The following is a 13630-nucleotide window of genomic DNA, read 5'->3' on the forward strand; positions in this document are numbered from 1 at the left end:
TGATTGGCTGAGGTGATTTTGTTTACAGGCATCTGTGATATCAAGTCAAGACATCTTGACATCATCCGGTCAAGACATCATTGACAAAATCACATCAGTTACCACAGCCAATAGGATTAAACTGTAGTGTGGACAGATGAGGCCAAAGGCTGTGAATGTAAAGAAGGAAAATGGCACAGGGGTAACACATTTGCAAAAACACAACTATGTTTGCAACGAGTCTCAAAATATGGTCAAAACCAAAAAAGATTCCTGAAAAGGTAAGTAGTTTATTGTCAGCCATAATATTTAGTACATTTCATATTCTGTGAAAATAATTGCTAGGCACATTGAGGCTAGACTGTCATTTCTATACCCACTTAACCCCATGGAACTCAATGTGACCTACTTCTGAGTAGACATGTATAAGGTTGCATTTTAAGTGACCTCTCAGGTTAGAACTCACTTTATTTCCATTGTTACTTGTTTTGGCAGAATTTGACACCTAGCAACCCTGTTGTTTTCAAATGTATATTATATAGTAGTTGTCATACTTTTACAAGCATAGCAGTTTTAATGAATGAAAACATATGAAGTTCCACATTGTCTGTAATAAAATAGATTTTTAAAAAACGTCATTTAAAGAGGAACAGGAAAGTGACAACACATTTAAGCATATCTCCCATAGTGGGAGACCTGAGCAATTGGGGGACAAAATATTACAGAAAAAAACGTGTGTCCTCAAGGTTATTTTCATACATGAAACTTGACCTTCTTTGTAAAACTACATTTAGACAGACGTCTGCAATAGTATGTAATAAAATCAGCTAGTTTTTGGCATGAAGGATAGCTTTAATTCTATGGTATTGTATGTTTATGAGGGGGGGAAAGATACAGGAAAGGCTATAGTAAAGAATTTCAGACATTGTTGACACGAGTTTTTTTCTTTCATTTAAAAAAAAATATTTCGAGGTTAACAAATATCAGTTTTCTTACTGCTACTGGTGCTTTGGTTTGCAACATAATGGCAAGTTAAAAGGCAAGGGGCACAGGGCCAGGAAAGATCTTGGAGACAGTGCCGATCTAAGACATTTTGCTGCCTCAAGCAGAGCCAAAACGATGCCCCCGTCCCCTGACTAGACCGACAAGGTCTTGCTACACCATTTAGGCACTGACTCCTGCCTTCACCTTTCCCAGCTGCTGCCAGTCAGAGGAGGTGATACTGTGCTTGATGGACAAATAGTCTGACCTGGTACAAGGTTGGGAGGGACCTCAGCTCAGTGCAGAGTTCATACTTTTGGAAGACTGCAGATTTTCAAGGTTCTTGGTCCTGGAAAGACCATGCCAGCTGGGATAGACTATTCTCCTCCTTTGCTTGGTGAGCTACCTATGGTGGTTTTGTTTTAAGGGTGCCACAGATGCTGCGAATATTCTGCGGGGTTAATTTAATTCTCATTCAGGCCAAAGCTCCCGCTGGATTGAATGAATAAACATCTGGTAAAACAGCTTTGTAAAAACTGAGTAGAGACTCTGAGATGGGGGCAGACAACCTTTTCAGCTCGATGGCCGCAAGTGATGCTGGCTTGCGGGTCGGGGGCCGCACACACAGAGTCACACATGCACATACACACACCAGTGATCCTGATACAGATCATTCTTTCCTGACTGCCAGAGAGGGTCAGGGAACCCTTGGGGGTTTCAAGGCCTGGGTGGGTGGGGGCGTTGTGCACCCCTTACTGCATTTTCAGAACAAGCAAACAAAAATGATCTGAGTACGTTAATTTCTAGACTGAGTGCTTGCAGAAGAATTACCAGTTTGCTATTATAAATTAATTAAAGACCAAGAGTCCTGTGACCCCATAAAGACAAACAACTTTATTATGGCATAAGCTTCCATGGGCTACAGTCAACTTCATCAGATGCATGAAGTATGAGCATCTGATAAGGTATGCTATAGATCACAGATGCTTACGCCCTAATAAAGTTGTTTGTCTTTAAGAGGCCACAAGACTCTTTTTGTTGCAACAGACTAACACTGCTTCCTCTCTGGATATTGATAAATGTTTCTGTGAGCCCAAGTCTCCCACCCATGCAGGAAACTGCCCACTGTGTTTCTGCATGATTCACTGCTCTGTCCTCACCTCCTTTCAGTCATTCTCTGCTTGGAGTCTGGGTGCTTCTGCCTCATCTCTGAATCACTCGCGATCTAGACCACAACATAATTACTTGCTCTCAGAGAAGGCTGCCTGGTTCTCTGCATGAGTCCCTGCTCCTTCAATCAGGAGGCACTTAGAAGCATGAGTAGTGCAGAAGAAGTGATAAGCTTCAGGGAGTGGCTGTAGTTCAGTGGTAAAATCTATTTAGAAGATCCCTGGCATGTCCAGTTTAAAAAGGATCAGGTAAGTGGTGATTGAAAAGACCTTGCTCTGGCTGAGATTCTAGGGTGCCTCTGCCAGTCAGAGTAGAAGGTACTGGCCTGGATGGGAAACTAGTCTGACCTTGTCTAAAACAGCTTCCTGCATTCCTATGTTCTTTTGAGGGTGCATCATTCTCACTCTTTCACAGACTAAAAAGTAAACATTTTGGGGTATAAAAGTGAAGTTTGCCTTCAGTTCCAGGAGAAAAGTGTCCCTCAGCTAACAGACATTTGGGGAAACACTGTACGTCATAGTCAGATATCGGTTAACTATGTAGAAAAAGTCATGAAAACATAAAGACGTGTCCAAGGACTTGGCGCCAGCTATATTCTTGTTTCTCAAGATCTGCTGCCGATTATCCAGTAACACTTCCCCTGTGTTCAGCTAGCCGCATTTATTTTTACAAGAAAGATTATTTTCTGTAACCCCCCTCCTCAAATTTATTTAAGGGCTTCTTACCACCCCTGATTAGACGGTCACCTGTCAAGGCAGTCGCGTTTTATATAACAGGATATTGTTTTGTTCATCATGTTGCCACATTTGGCAAACTTTGAGCTTAATGCACCTTATGGGAATACCAGTCTGACCTCAATCTGAATAAAGCCTTAATAGTCGACATGAGGGGTGGTTGCGGAAGGATATTTTCCCCCTGAAGACTGTATATTTGTTATCACGCATTAATCAGATTCATCATTCTGTTCAATAAAGATTTCATCTGCCACGTGAATGTATAATCGGCTGTGTCGGTGTGACTGCCTTTTGTCTTGAGCAGCTTATGAAAACTGTATTAAGTGTTGTCAGGTTAAAAAAAATGGCAACTTTATTAATTTGTCCTTTATGTGCTTTCCAGCAGATTGGGCCTCATTATTATGCAAACACATTACACAGAGCAAGGAGCCCAGAATTAGCTCATTAATGTTTGTAACAGATTTTGTATTGGAGAGCGTGCAGGAAATAATTGCTAATTGTGTAGGTTAAATTGTGCAGTGCACGTCTTCTTTGTCTTGGTCTTGGTCTTGGTCTTGGTCTTGGTCTTGGTCATATGTTTTGAGAACGTAGCAGAGCATCACTCCAAAGTCGCAGAGCTCTAACAGGGCAGAAGCAAGCCCCAGAAATGAAATTATCCTTGCATGCTTCTTTTTCACCTTCCATTTTTCGAGCCTCCAGTTACATGAAGCATAATTAGGACAGATCAGGATTATTGTACAATGGATGAGCTCGTACTCAGCTTCCCCTTTTAAAAGGAGACAAAAATCAGTTGTCAAGATAATTAATGGAAATATCAATCAACAAGTAAACACACACAATGGTAAAGTGTTGCTTTCCAGTAAGAAATCGAATCTCATAGTTAGTTGAAGCTGGGTTTCCTCCCCAGCCCAATATTTGTAGCATTCAGTTGTGTTAAACTCAGCTTCATTGTTTTACACCCCACTTATTCACATAATGGTTTTAAATAAAGTTTGTGTTATTGTAACCAGCTGTCTTTGTTCCTTCTAAAGCCGGCACTGGCAGTATAATTCCCCGTGAAGCATGAATGTGCCAAGAAAATTAAATGTATGGATTTGGCAATCATCTGCGGTTTGACAACTTTGCCCCTAAGTGTGTAATTGGTTTAAGCTGGGTAGTGCTTCATACTTATCCTAGAGCACATCTTCTGTAATCTGTCTACCAGCATAGCTGATAAGACTTGGCTGCCGCTGAAGTTTTTGCAGCATCAGAAATGAAATCCTGCTCCGTTAAGGTTTTGTGTGGATTTAGCTTTATTATCTGGTTTAGAAAATTGTGAGTAGACAAATCAAGGAGGAGACCAACCCTTTTGAATAGATGTGATGAAAATAGTTGGATTGGGTTTTATTTTCTAACTAAACTCTTGTTGACAGCACATCCTATATCTCCATCCCTCCTCTGTCTTCCTGCACTTTACCTTTGAGAGGTGCCCATAAGGCGAGTTGCAAGCTGAAATTATTTTTTTATATCTGAGAGACAGAGAGAGAGAGAATTCTATGAGTGCATGCATGAGTGTGCGCATGCGCATTGTTCAAAAGCAAATGGAAATAGTCTATATGTATTAGATTTAGATTTACAGGAGCAGGATGAGATACAGTGATGTTACAGCACTCTTGGCTATAATGTCTAGTACCAGTCTCGGACTCTGTTAGAAGGGACAGTATTGCAGTATGGAGTGCTCCAGTTCAGGTTTTCAGCAACTCGATTCAATTTATTCCTCCTGCCCAGTTGTCAGCTTACCATCCCACTCAGTCAACATTCTGTGCCACTGAATTATGATCAGGGTCTGTTTTCAGGGTTCCCCCCACCCTTAGTTTTTTTTCCTAAAAACTTTTTTTGCTATCTGCTAATATTGCTGTTCCCCTTCATGGGTCACTGTCTTGTTGTGGCGAAGGGGCTTGCGTAACTCAGTGAAGCCATAAGCTATGCCGTGCAGGGCCACCCAAGACGGACAGGTCATGGCAGAGAGTTCTGACAAAATGTGGTCCACTGGAGAAGGAAATGGCAACCCACTCCAGTATTCTTGCCAAGAAAACCCCATGGAACGTAAAACAACAGAATGGGAAAGACTAGAGATCTCTTCAGGAAAATTGGAGATCTCAAGGGAACGTTTTGTGCAAAGACGGGCATGATAAAGGACAAAGAAGGCAGGGACCTAACAGAAGCAGATGAGATTAAGAACAGGTGGAAAGAATACACAGAAGAACTATACAGGAAAGATCTGAATGTCCCTGATAGCCATGATAGTGCGGTCTCTGAACTTGAGCCAGACATCCTCGAGAGTGAAGTCAAGTGGGCCTTAGGAAGCATTAGTAACAACAAAGCTAGCGGAGATGACAGTCTTCCAGCTGAGCTATTTAAAATCCTAAAAGATGATGCTGTTAAAGTGCTGCACTCAATATGCCAACAAATTTGGAACACTCAACAGTGGCCGCAAGACTGGAAAAGGTCAGTTTACATTCCAATTCCAAAGAAGGGCAACGCCAAAGAGTGTTCAAACTACCACACAATTGCACTCATTTCACATGCCAGCAAGGTGATGCTCAAAATCCTACAAGCTAGGCTTCAGCAGTATGCGAACCGAGAACTACCAGAAGTACAAGCTGAGTTTCGAAGAGGCAGAGGAACTAGAGATGAAATCGCCAACTTTCGCAGGATCATGGAGAAAGCAAGAGAATTCCAGAAAAACGTCTATTTCTGCTTCATTGACTACACTAAAGCCTTTGATTGTGTGGATTTGCATTGTACATTTAAGAAGGCCTTGTTTCTCCTTGCTATTCTCTGGAAATCTGCATTCAGTTGGATATATCTTCCCCTTTCTCCCTTGCTTTTCGCTTCCCTTCTTTCGTCAGCTACTTGTAAAGCCTCATCAGACAGCCACTTGGCTTTCTTGCATTTCTTTTTCTTTGGGATGGATTGAGTTGCTGCCTCCTGAACAATGTTACGGACCTCCGTCCAGAGCTCCTCAGGCACTCTGTCTATCAGGTCTAATCCCTGAAATCTGTTCCTCACCTCCACTGTGTATTCATAAGGGATATGATTTAGGTCATACCTGTATGGTTTAGTGGTTTTCCCGACATTCTTCAATTTAAGTTGAAATTTTGCAAGAAGCAGCTCATGATCTGAGCCACAGTCAGCTCCAGGTCTTGTTTTTACTGACTGTATAGAGCTTCTCCATCTTTGGCTGCAAAGGACATAATCCATCTGATTTCGATATTGACCATCTGGTGATGTCCATGTGTAGAGTCGCCTCTTGTGCTGTTGGAAAAGAGTGTTTGCTATGATCAGCGTGTTCTCTTGGCAAAACTCTATTAGCCTTTGTCCTGCTTCATTTTGTGCACCAAGGCCATGCCTGCCTGTTATCCCAGTGATTTCTTGACTTCCTACTTTGGCATTCCAATCCCCTATGATGAAGAGGACATCTTTTTTTGGTGTTAGTTCTAGAAGGTGTTGTAGGTCTTCATAGAACCGATCAACCTCAGCTTCTTCGGCCTCAGTGGTTGGGGCATAGACTTGAATTACTGTGATGTTGAATGGTTTGCCTTGGATTCGTACTGAGATCATTCTATCGTTTTTGAGACTGTACCCCAGTATTGCTTTTCTCACCCTTTTATTGACTATGAGTGCTACTCCATTTCTTCTAAGGGATTCTTGCCCACAGTAGTAGATATGATGGTCACCTGAATTAAATTCGCCCATGCTTGTCCATTTTAGTTCGCTGATTCCCAAGATGTCGATGTTCAATCTTGCCATCTCATGTTTGACCACCTCCAGCTTACCTTGATTCATTGATCTGACATTCCAGGTTCCTAAACAATATTGTTCTTCACAGCATCGGACTTTTTTTTTCACCACCAGACACATCCACAGCTGAGTGTCCTTTCGGCTTTGGCCCAGCCACTTCACTCTTTCTGGCATTACTTGGAAATACCCTCTGCTCTTCCCCAGTAGCATATTGGACACCTTCCGACCTGAGGGGCTCATCTTCCGGCGTCATCTCTTTTAGCCTTGTGATACGTTCCATGGGGTTTTCTTGGCAAGAATACTGGAGTGGGTTGCCATTTCCTTCTCCAGTGGACCACATTTTGTCAGAACTCTCTGCCATGACCTGTCATCTTGGGTGGCCCTGCACAGCATAGCTTATGGCTTCACTGAGTTACGCAAGCCCCTTCGCCACAACAAGGCAGTGATCCATGAAGGGGACCTGAATTGGTATTAGAATACAAAAAGTTCTGAAGTTGACCATGATCATCGCAACTGAGAATGGCTAATGACTTTGGCCCAAGGCAAACTTTCACGTCTCTCCCCAGTCAGACCGCTACCACATGTGACCAGAGGGGGAAATGTGAAAGTAACCCGCCAGACGTTACAAACCCAAAGTTAATGATCGGTTGGTGTGCTTCTTTAGAATGTTTGATGCCTGTCACAGACGTACAATTGAAAGCAATATTGTCCATTTTTCTAGGATAAATTCAGATCTGCCAGGTATTGGTCCCATCTAGCTCCATTCAGTCAGATCAACTTTACTTCAGGCTGGCAGATGGCAATATAATGTAGAAGTAGCATTGGGGAGCCAGGAAACTGAATATCATGTCATTTTTTGTGGTGCTTTACAATATAATAGGAACATGGGAAGCTGCCTTATACAGGGTCAGACCATTGGTCTGTCTAGCTCAGTATTTTCTATACTCCCTGTCAGCAGCTCTCTAGGGTTTCAGAAAGGGGTCTTTCCCAGCCCTACCTGAAGATGCTTGGGACTGAACCTGGGCCCTTCTGCATGTAAAACATGCACTCTATCACTGAGGTATATTCTGTCCGTAAAGCCTTGAGCAGTATCCAACTGTGTCATTCCATTAGCGCAAATGATGATGTGCTAGCAGAAACTAGGTTCTGAACTATGTGTTAAGAGAAGAATCCAATGATAGTTAAGTCGGTTGCACAAGACGATGTCTTGCAACTCTTGTGCAACCATTTGCATGTAACTTTTGTGCAACCGGTTGTGTCACTGCTTGCACGGCTGGTTGCACAAGCGTAATGAGCAGCCACTTGCCCAACAGAAAGATTCAGTGGAGCTCCACTAACGCTATTTGAGTTTGCGGAATGACACCATTGGATACCGCCCCTTGTCTGGAAGCAGCTGTCCAGAATTTCAGGGAGGAGTCTTTTCTGGCCCTAGCTGTCAAAGCTGGGGATCGATCCTGGGACTATCAGGTGTGCTGTCACTGAGCTACAGCCCTTCCTTTTATCCAATGTAAATATCCATATTAAACAACACAAATGGTAAGACAGAAGTTAAAAGCAGCATCAAAACTTTATTCTTCCAATTGAAAAAGATTGGGAAACTGTGAAAAGGTCTTTGCCTGGCATTGAAAAGACATCCACTGGATTTATGGCTGGCTGGCTGGCTGGCTTGTTTGTTTGTTTGTTTGTTTGTATCCTGCTTTTCCACCAAAAATGGTGCTCAAAGCAGCATGTCTGTGGACCTCCACTGTTTCTTTTATATATAGCTATTGAGAGAGGGAGAGACAGATTTCATAGCTTCTCATCTCCTTAGCACAGTCTTCCCGGGCCTGGTGCCCTCCAGATCTTTCAGACTTTAACTCCCATCAGCCCCAACCAACATGGTTGATTCTCAAGAATTTTGGGAGTTGTAGTCCAAAACATCTGGAAGGCAACAGATTGGGGATGGCTGCCTTAGCATAATTGGAAGTCCTCCTTATGTCTGGGGTCATGCCTCTGTTCTCCACTTATTTAAGGGTGATGTCTGTCCCATCCTCTACCGCACCCACTGCTTGATTTTGGAGGGCACAGTTCTGATCTGTCAATTGCCCCCAGGCACCAAAACCTTTACCTAGTTAGAAGCAGTTCCCTCATCCTTGGCCACAGAGGTCAGGTTGTCTGGTGTCTATCATCCAGCTGTCCTCCATCATGTAGCTGTGCCCAGGGTAAAATTACGTCCTACAAATCTTCCTTACCCTATTACAGATGGCGGAGCCTCCAGCATTTGCTACATTTCTCATAGGTTCTTCATTGGCCCAAACTCCATAGCACTGACATCTTCTCTGGGGTTGGAGCCAAAGGCCAGGGCTGCCACTGCCCCTCACTGGCATCTCCCTGTTCTCCCTGACCCAGTGTGCATTTACTCCTGGTCATCAAGAGGAGCATGTAGCCATGCCACCATGCCATAAATATATGTCTTTAGCTTATCAACCAGTAGCAATGCTTGTTCCTCCCACAGCAATTATGATTAATTTCTTCTTTGGGGGAAAGATGTATTTACGTTATTTATTTTCAAACCTTAGATCCCATCTTACGATAGAATATTCAGGGTGACTTACAGAAGAAGAAAAATAAAAACCATGTGCAGGAATAATAAAAAGCAGAAAATTACAATCAGCCAGTAAACCAGATGAAGGCTGCAATCCAGAATCCACTTGTCTGGGTGTAAGCAAGGGTGCAGAACAGGAGAAAGTTATCAGGCGGTTTGGGTGGACCTACAAAGTTTGCAGAAACACAAAAGAAGTTTAGAGAAAAATAAGGTGGGATCCAAAGCAGCCCAGCATGGTGTCTGGGGGGTGGGGGGTGGGGACAATGACAGGAAAATGGGGAAATGGAATGGAGTAATTTGGAAGAAGACACGGCTCGTTAGCTGGCTGGCATCCTAAGCAGGAGCACTCACTCCACACTGCAACATTTCCATTTGTATGGCTATATATAGCTGCAGCATTTGGTTTGACTGGTTCAATTAGGGCGCAATCCTATGCATGTTTAGACAGAAAATAGTCTTCAACTCCCAGCATTTTCCCAGCCAGCATGGGAGTTGTAGGACTTTTTTCTATTTAAACATGCATAGGATTGTGCCCTTAATTGATGAAAAACAGTTTGATCACTAAGGCAGCAGGCTCTTCCAAGTTTTGTTATTTGTAACACAAAACTACACTGGCAAGCATCACTTTAGAAGAGGCATTCTATCCCATCAGAGGGACAATGGAGAATGCCTCTTCTACAATGATGTGACACAGGTATCACAATAGTTTCTCTTTAGAACTATTGTTTTTCTAGGCAGATCCATCCATTAATTTAGTAATGCAATTACTCAACTAAAATTTCTTTGCTCACATATGTATCACAGTGCTATATATCACAAGGCAGCTTCACTTTACCATGTTGACCTTTGTACTTTTACAGCTAAATATTACATCCCATATATGTTTAATTTTTAAATTGAAATTTTCCCTTGCAAGTGCATAGATGCTTACTGAAAACTGTTGATTGTTAGGTTGTTAGGACTTTGCTGGACTCCTCCAAATGTGTTTTAAACTTCAGCTACCTTTTCTGAACATTTTTAATGTCTTTATCTCTAGGAGACACTATAAACATCAAAATAACAAAGCCTCATTAACATAAATGCCTCTGTACTTGAGAGCTCTCGAACCTTATTTCAAATTTTGCTTCTCCGCAAATTCTACTTACGCATTTCTCCCCCCTCTACAAGCAAACAAAAAGATGTCCAGCACTAAAACAGCAAACTTCTGCTATTGTACATCTTTATTAAAAATGTTTTATTTCCAAAGTCTCATGCAGCATCTGGCTGGCTGTTGATGTTCCAGCTCCTCATTTCTAATTGAGCCTTTTGATACACAGTATGGCTTATGAAGCGTGCTGTGATGGGGGAGAAGCTTGTGTGCATGTATTTTTTACAGATTGTATGGTTCTTTCCATCTGACAAAACTCAACAAATCACTTGTCCCTCCCTGCAATTAAAGTAATCTTTGGGTGCAGTTGTGAATTGTTTGAATTAGAGCAAACACAGCTTCTGATGGATTCTTTCTTTTTTATTATCACGTTCTGCTTAAAAAGGGTTCAGTAGCAGATGCCAAGATTAGAAATGCAGCATTCTAATTGTTCTATATTCTGATGAGCAGCCATTGTTGTTAGTCGGTATTTTATACTGATTATGACGCAGTCCAGGGCACAGCTGCCACTGACTCCTCGATTGCAGCATTAACAGACCCCTCTTTGTTATCATGATGGGAAATATCTTGGCTGTTGTGGGTGTGATTTCAATGGCATTCTCGTGTGGGTGTGGGGGTAACCTTCACTGTTGTATTATATTTATTTACTGATGTTACTTATAGGCCGCCCTACAGTAGAGTTCTCAGGGCGGCTCAGAAAACAGGACATAAAACAATTAAAAACAGAATGATACAAACAATAAAATATAATACAGCAAATTAAGAAAAAAATCATAAGGAGGAAAAATAGTTCACAGCTAAGAAAGATAAAAAGGCCAGGGAAAATACAAAGCTCTTCACCTAGTAGTGAAATAACAGCAAAATAGGTGCCAGGTGATTCTCTCTGGGGAGGGCATTACCTAGCCAGGGGTGTGACTATTGGAAGTGGCTCTCTCCCATCTCCAACTGCTGCACCACACTTGATGGGAGAATCAGAGAAGGCCCTCAGAGGAAGATTTCAAAGTCCAGGCAAGTAGATGTGGAGAGAAATGGTCTTTCAGGTACCCTGGTCATAAGCCAGGAAGGGCCTTAAAGATCAAAACCAGCCCCTTGAATTGGGCCCGGAAACAAATTGGGAGCCAGTGAAGATGATGAATTACCGGCATGAAATGCTCCTATTGCCCAGTCCCAGTTAGCAGTCTTGCAGCCGTATTCTGAATGAACTGAAGTTTCTGGTCTTCAACTGTCTATCCTGCCTGTTACCCCAAAGGGTTCTTCTTAAGACGGCTTACACATTTAAAAAAAAAAAAAACACTGAGCATACACTAAAAAGTACAACCAACATTTTAAAAGCAAGCAGTCATTGCAAACAACAAAAAATACAGAATGGCTCAAACTATCCGCCAAGAGAACATTTCTTATTGGGTGGATTAGAAATGTAATAAAATCAATCAATCCCAGCTTAGGCAGGAAATGCTATAATAGGTAAATTTTCTGCAGCATCTGAAAAATTAGTGGGGAATAAGCCTCAGTGGGCTTCCATAGGGAATGTATCCCACAGTGATTGGGTTGTCTGCTCAAAATGGCTCACCCCAAGCTCCTTTTCTTCCCTGGAGGGATAAGGAAAGGGGAGGGGCCGTCTTTCACTGATAGAGCCCCTGCCTTGCATGCAGAAGATCCAGGTTCAATCCCCGACATCTCCAGTTTAAGAAAGGATCAAGTAACATGGTGGAAAGAGACCTTTCTCTGCCAGACACCCCAGAGAGCCCTTGCTCCCAGTCAGAGTGGACAATACTGCACTCAATGAACAAATAACTTAAGAATGTAAGAAGAGCCATGCACCAAAGGCCTATCTCATCCAATCAGCTGTCTCTGGGGTGGCCACAAGCCGGGTATGAGCACGATTTTAGCACCATCCCTCTCATGTTCCCCAGCAACACGCTGTAGGTAGGATATGGCCATCATAACTAGTAGCCATTGATAGCCTTATCCTCCATGGACTCTCTGGAACTCCCTACCACTACAAATTAGGCAGTCACCAACCCTTCTGGGTTTGTGGCATGTACTGAAAATGTCCCTTTTCCAGCAGACATTCCCAGGAAGGTCATTGTCTTCTGTAGGAAGACTTCTATTTGTACATCGCTTAGACATTTCTTTAATGAAAATGATTCATAAATATCTTGGAATTAATTTGTCTAATCCCCTTTTAAAACTGTTAAAGTCAGTGGCCATCACTACTTTTAACCTATGTTCTTAAGGACCCATATCTACACACACGCACAGGCTGAGAAGCAGCTTGGAGTGTTGCTCTTGACAGGGCAATGGGCTTTCAGGGGAAGGATAAGGTCCTCCCATGCTATTTAGGGCTTTAAAGGTAGCCCACCAGCAGGTCCTGCATTGACACGTGGCACCTTTGGGCAGCTACTATGCCCACCACTGATGCATGCCATGGCCTACCATTGTTAATCCAGTTGCCCCAATCAGTGGCTGGGACTGGGAGCCACCATTTTAATTTCCTAACATTCCAGAGTGATTCTATATTTGGGGCAATTAAAATGGTTGCTTCCAGACCCAGCCGCCGGGCGTTCATGAGGGGTTTGCTGTTGCTGCCACTGCCACCAGGTAAACCTGCCACACTCACTGATGTAACTATGGGTCCATCAGAGGCCCTCAAACTTGGAACTGGCCCTGGTTATTGTTTTAAGTACTAGTGAAAAATGTTCCTTTAAGCTGGCCTCAATTGTAAACCTCAGGTCACACTCATGGGAAATGTTATTTTGTGTTGTTCTTCTTGTTTTTAATTTTGAACAAACAGGCCAATGTGTAGAGTAGACAGAGATGAAGTATTTCTGTTGTGGCTTCCAAAACATCAACTTGCGCTTTAGACTTCAGAGGGGGAAACATTGCCAAGCGCAGCTTATATTAAATTTCTTTTTTGGTCGGATGTCCTTTCTGCAACAGAAATTCTATCTTCCTGCAATCTAGACAAGACCATTTGGAAATCATTAGACAGTCTGTAATAAACTAGCATAGTCCCAAGACTCTTTTATCGGCAGAAAGTGAAAGGTTGCATGGAGATCCCTTCCTTTTTAAATTTTTGAACTTCGGATGTAATCCAGCCAAGGTTAAGAACTTTTCTAGTCTGTGTGCTGTAATGGGTAAAGTGTTGGACTCAGACCAAGGAGACCTGTGTTCAGATCCCCCACTCAGCTGTGAAGTTCGCTGGGTGATCTAGGCCAGTCACTATCTCTTACCCTAACCTACCTCATACAA

At 42.7% G+C, this 13630-nt stretch overlaps 1 protein-coding gene across 1 annotated transcript in view; it reads left to right on the forward strand.

The window, feature by feature from the left end:
- The window catches only part of BRIP1 (BRCA1 interacting DNA helicase 1), a 230185-nt gene that overhangs the window by 131651 nt on the left and 84904 nt on the right, over positions 1-13630 (forward strand). The window lies entirely within an intron of this gene.

The sequence above is a fragment of the Heloderma suspectum genome, chromosome 16, assembly GCF_057233095.1.
Source record: "Heloderma suspectum isolate Gila_16-S chromosome 16, 16-S_ref, whole genome shotgun sequence".
Taxonomy (NCBI): domain Eukaryota; kingdom Metazoa; phylum Chordata; class Lepidosauria; order Squamata; family Helodermatidae; genus Heloderma; species Heloderma suspectum.